The sequence below is a fragment of the Aegilops tauschii genome, chromosome 1 (genome assembly GCF_002575655.3).
Source record: "Aegilops tauschii subsp. strangulata cultivar AL8/78 chromosome 1, Aet v6.0, whole genome shotgun sequence".
NCBI classification, from domain to species: Eukaryota; Viridiplantae; Streptophyta; class Magnoliopsida; order Poales; family Poaceae; genus Aegilops; species Aegilops tauschii.
The window spans coordinates 29,286,508-29,292,565 of NC_053035.3; the positions used below are offsets into that span (position 1 = coordinate 29,286,508).

Sequence of the window (6,058 nt, forward strand, 5' to 3'; positions counted from 1 at the left end):
AACTATGAAGTGAAATTTTTTGAAGAGATTTCAGGTGATCTTTCGCATCCATTTAGAAGTTTTGAATATTCTTTTAAATTCCAGCAAAGTACCAGGCTAGTTGGTTCCAGTGACACGTGGGCCCACCTGTTAGATTTCCCGTCATCAAGCAAAACTAAATGCTGTTATTATGAGTATTTTCTTACTCATTAGACGCAGAGTCTAGATTATACGTATGTGTTAAAACCTGTTAAGCCATAGGCTTTTGTTACACTCCGTAGCCATGCATGAGCGTGAGGCGGAGGGAGTAGTAGAATTGATGATCGGTCGGTTATAACGGGGCGATGCGGCGATGGGCCACGATCGCGAGGCCTAGCTCGACCTGCTTTGTGTCCCGGTCCCGGCTGCCGCCTCTGAGCGAGCTGACCCGGTTCTGGTCCGTATCCGTATCGCGGGACCAGTCGTGGTCGTGGTCGTGCCACGACCGGAGTGAGGCCACAGTGAACCGGACGGTCGGAGCCTGGCGCGCTGTTTGTTCGTACGTGTCTGCCTCCTCTCTCTCTCTCTCTATATATATATAGCCGGAGGAGGAGGAGGGGTGCGGTGAAAAGGCCACGAAAAGACCTAGCTGTTTGGAGTGGACGGAGCTGCCCGCCGTGGTGTTGGTGGGCCAGGCGTCACCAGGGGAAACCCTTCGCGTTTTGACCTTCAATGTTTCAGCCCGGCACCCCCTCCCCCCGGCCCCTCCCCCCAACCCTAAGGACAACTCCACCACGCGACCCATCATGTCCGCCCCCGTCCGTTTGGGGTAAAACGGACAAACCAGACGGCCCAGCGCGCGGGCGCAAACGGACTTTTATCCGTTTTGTGTCCACTTTCGTCTCATCCCCGGTCCAAGTTTCCGCCGATTTTGGGGTGAAACAGACAGCGCGCGGACGGGCGGGACGCGCGCGCTTGTCCTCTCCTGGCCCGCCTGTCGGTGGGAGAAAGCAAAACCCCCCCACGCCCCATTTGGCACCATCTCCCCCAAACCCTCCCACGTTCCTCCCGTCACCCCTCCCTCCCCCTCCATGGCCGACGCCCAGCCGAATTCCGGCGGCCTGGCCGTCGACCCGCCCGGAAAGGTGAGGAAGAAGGCGGCCAAGGCGCCAAGGAAGCCGCGGTCGGAGTGCACGCCGGAGGAGATCGCCAAGTTGCACGCGGAATCGGCGAAGAGGAGGGGCCAGAGAGCGGTCGTCAAGGTCAATGCCGCCGCGGCCAAGTTCGCCGCCGAGCGCGATGCGATGGAGGCCGCGCGGCGCAAGGCCGCGGTCGACGAGAAGGAGGACATCGTCAACAAAGCGCACGCCCTCCTCATGCTTGGCATGGGCCGTCCGGCCGGTTTCCCTGCAACGGACGTCGGCCCGGCGAGCACAGGCCCGTCGGTCGCCCAGCCTCTACACTGCCAGTCGCCGACGTCGCGGACCACACCCATGTCGCCCGGCTTTCCTCCGCCAAGGCACGACGGCCAGACCCGTTTCTCGGGATCGCCGGACGTTGGCATGATCACGCCGTCCACACCGCGCCCCTCGGCCGTCATCGACCTCAACGTCATGCCTGGGTCCAGCAGCGGAGGCCGGCCGTCCGTCGAGATGCAAAGAAAGCAAGCACGGGCACCGTTCACGGGCACCATGCCGCCCCCCCCCCCCCCCCCCCCCCGCGTCTTGTTTGACGGAATGCCAACACCAACGCCACTGGTCGACGACCCCTTCTACAACCAGTACATGGAGGACGTGATCTTCGAGGGTGGGCAGGGCCGTGCCTATGACCCCGACGAGACCCAAAGTCAGGATGGCCGCGCCCAGTACGTCCCTAATACGTCTCCAACGTATCTATAATTTATGAAGTATTCATGCTATTATATTATCCTTCTAGGATGTTTTATATGCATTTATATGCTATTTTATATGATTTTTGGGACTAACCTATTAACCTAGAGCCCAGTGCCAGTTTCTGTTTTTTCCTTGTTTTTGAGTTTTACAGAAAAATAATACCAAACCGAGTCCAATTGACGTGCCAATTTTTGACGATTTTTTATGGACCAAAAGAAGACCCCAGGGCAAAAGAGTTGGGCCAGAAGAGTTCCGGGCCATCCACGAGGGTGCCCCCCCCGGCGCGTGGGCCTACCTCATGGACGACTCGGGCACCTACTTGACGTGAGACCTACGCCAAAAATTCCTATAAATACAGAAACCTCCAGAAAATAACCTAGATCGGGAGTTTCGCCGCCGCAAGCCTCTGTAGCCACCAAAAACCAATCGGGACCCTGTTCCGGCACCCTGCCGGAGGGGGGAACCCTCACCTGTAGCCATCTTCATCATCCCGGCGCTCTCCATGATGAGGAGGGAGTAGTTCACCCTCGGGGCTGAGGGTATGTACCAGTAGCTATGTGTTTGATCTCTCTCTCTCGTGTTCTTGATTTGGCACGATCTTGATGTACCGCGAGCTTTGCTATTATAGTTGGATCTTATGATGTTTCTCCCCCTCTACTCTCTTGTAATGGTTTGATTTTTCCCTTTGAAGTTATCTTATCGGATTGAGTCTTTAAGGATTTGAGAACACTTGATGTATGTCTTGCATGTGCTTATCTGTGGTGACAATGGGATATCACGTGATCTACTTGATGTATATTTTGGTGATCAACTTGCGGGTTCCGTGACCTTGTGAACTTATGCATAGGGGTTGGCACACGTTTTCGTCTTGACTCTCCGGTAGAAACTTTGGCGCACTCTTTGAAGTTCTTTGTGTTGGTTGAATAGATGAATTTGAGATTGTGTGATGCATATCGTATAATCATACCCACGGATACTTGAGGTGACATTGGAGTATTTAGGTGACATTAGGGTTTTGGTTGATTTGTGTCTTAAGGTGTTATTCTAGTACGAACTCTTGAATAGATCGATCAGAAAGAATAACTTTGAGGTGGTTTCGTACCCTACCATAATCTCTTCGTTTGTTCTCCGCTATTAGTGACTTTGGAGTGACTCTTTGTTGCATATTGAGGGATTGTTATATGATCCAATTATGTTATTATTGTTGAGAGAACTTGCACTAGTGAAAGTATGAACCCTAGGCCTTGTTTCCTAGCATTGCAATACCGTTTACGCTCACTTTTACCACTTGTTACCTTGTTGTTTTTATAATTTCAGATTACAAAAACCTATATCTACCACCCATATTGCACTTGTATCACCATCTCTTCGCCGAACTAGTGCACCTATACAATTTACCATTGTATTGGGTGTGTTGGGGACACAAGAGACTCTTTGTTACTTGGTTGCAGGGTTGCTTGAGAGAGACCATCTTCATCCTACGCCTCCCACGAATTGATAAACCTTAGGTCATCCACTTGAGGGAAATTTGCTACTGTCCTACAAACCTCTGCACTTGGAGGCCCAACAACGTCTACAAGAAGAAGGTTGTGTAGTAGACATCAGTCCCCGATGAAGAGGCCGACGACCGTGCTGACTACGACCATGGTGACTCGTGGCATGAAGACGATGACATCTATTGCGAAGGTGATGGTGATGAAGAAGAAGGCAATGACATTGATATTAGTGGCGAGCCATTGTTCATCGACGAGCTCAGCCAAAGAGCGGAAGCACAAAAGAGGAGGAAGAGCATTCGCACGGGTTCATATACACAAGATGAGGACAAGTTGATTTGCCAATGTTGGATGGAGATTAGCCAAGATCCGAGGACTGGCACGCAACAAAAGGGCCTTTTTTTGGACGAGAGTCCACGAAACATTCCATGAAAGGAAGATGTTTGAGCCCTACCAAATTACAAGCAACTGTGGCATCACCTCGATTCAAAAGAGGTGGTTTTTCATCCAACAAGAGTGCAACAAGTATTGCGCCGCATTTGAGAGCGTTGAAGCACGGCCCGTGAGTGGTCTCGGCGTTGGGGACATGGTATGCTCTCCTCATCCTAGTCCTTTCCTTGCTACGGCCATGAGACTTCGGCCTTGTATATGTTTGCATGTTCAATTGTTGTTGATCATGTGGTGTAGGCATTTCAATCTTTGTAGGCATTCAAGGCCCGGCACAATGACAAGCCATTCACTCTTACGCGTTGTTAGACGATCATCAACCGCCCTAAGTTCAAGGACCAATACCGTGAACTTCAAAGGAAGAGAGGCATGAAGACGACCAAGTTCGCCGGAGGTGGAGATGGCGAGGCGTTGAAGAGGCCGAGGGGCAAGGCCAACTCCAAGGTTGACGACATACGTGATGCCTCATCCATGGCATTGCATGACACTTTGCATGGCATGATGTCTCGAAAGGATGTGAGGGACGAGAAGAAGCGGCAAAGCAAGGACGAGCAAATGAAGCAATACCTAGACCTTCAAAGGAAGAAGCTTGAGATGGAGGAGGTGGCCAAGAGGAGGAAGATAGACATGGAGGAGGCGGCCCGGCAAAGGAAGCTCGACATCGAGGCCGACAATGTCAAGGCCAGGCACAGGCAGCTCGACATCAAGGCCACCAATGCCGCCACCAAAGCGAAGGAGGTGGCCCTTGCGATCATGAGCGTGGACATGTCCAAGATGAGCGAGAAGATGAGGGCCTAGTTCGAGGCCAGGCAGAAGGAGATGCTCAACGCCGACGGCCTGAACTAGGTTGTCCGATCGGCCATGGCCGTTCTTTTTGGAGGCTGGCATGGGTGCCGCCCGCCCGCTGGTCCGCTGGTTGTGTGCCGGCGAGAAAAACATTCATTTTGGAGCCCGGCTGTGTTGCCGGCTGCTGCTGTGTTGCCGGCGAGGACAACTATTCATTTTGGAGGCTGGCTGTGTTGCCGGCCGCTGGCTGATGCCGGCGATGGACGTGTAGGCCACTGGCTCTGTTGCCGGCGTGATGAACTGGGGCCGCTGGCCTGATGAATGATACTTCTCCAACGTATCTATAATTTTTGATTGTTCCATGCTATTATATTATGTGTTTTGGATGTTTAATGGGCTTTATTATACACTTTTATATTATTTTTGGGACTAACCTATTAATCGGAGGCCCAACCCAAATTGCTGTTTTTTTTCCTATTTCAGTGTTTCAAAGGAAATGAATATCAAACGGAGTTCAAACGGAATGAAACCTTCGGGAACGTGATTTTCGGAACAAACGTGATCCAGAGGACTTGGAGTGGACGTCAAGCAATCAACGAGGAGGCCACGAGGTAGGGAGGCGCGCCCCCCACCCTCATGGGCCCCTCGTAGCTCTCGTGACCGACTTCTTTCGCCTATATATACCTACGTACCCCGAAAACATCCAGGAGCACCACGAAACCCTATTTCCACCGCCGCAACCTTCTGTACCCGTGAGATCCCATCTTGGGGCCTTTTCCGGCGCTCCACCGGAGGGGGCATTGATCACGGAGGGCTTCTACATCAACACCATAGCCTCTCCGATGATGTGGGAGTAGTTTACCTCAGACCTTCGGGTCCATAGTTATTAGCTAGATGGCTTCTTCTCTCTCTTTGGATCTCAATACAAAGTTCTCCTCGATTCTCTTGGAGATCTATTCGATGTAATCTTCTTTTGCGGCGTGTTTGTCGAGATCTGATGAATTGTGGGTTTATGATCAAGATTATCTATGAACAATATTTGAATCTCCTCTGAATTCTTTTATGTATGATTGGTTATCTTTGCAAGTCTCTTCTAATTATCAGTTTGTTTTGGCCTACTAGATTGATCTTTCTTGCAATGGGAGAAGTGCTTAGGTTTGGGTTCAATCTTGCGGTGTTCGATCCCAGTGACAGAAAGGGAAACGACACGTATTGTATTGTTGCCATCGAGGATAAAAAGATGGGGTTTATATCATATTGCTTGAGTTTATCCCTGTACATCATGTCATCTTGCTTAAAGCGTTACTCTGTTCTTATGAACTTAATACTCTAGATGCATGCTGGATAGCGGTCGATGTGTGGAGTAATAGTAGTAGATGCAGGCAGGAGTCGGTCTACTTGTCGCGGACTTGATGCCTATATACATGATCATGCCTAGATATTCTCATAACTATGCTCAATTCTATCAATTGCTCGACAGTA

The 6,058-nt window shown here is 51.0% G+C and overlaps 1 pseudogene; it reads left to right on the top strand.

Moving 5' to 3' along the window:
• The first annotated feature begins 1,049 nt into the window (after window positions 1–1,049).
• LOC141027142 (uncharacterized) lies at window positions 1,050–4,636 on the top strand (annotated as a pseudogene).
• The last annotated feature ends 1,422 nt before the right edge of the window (window positions 4,637–6,058 follow it).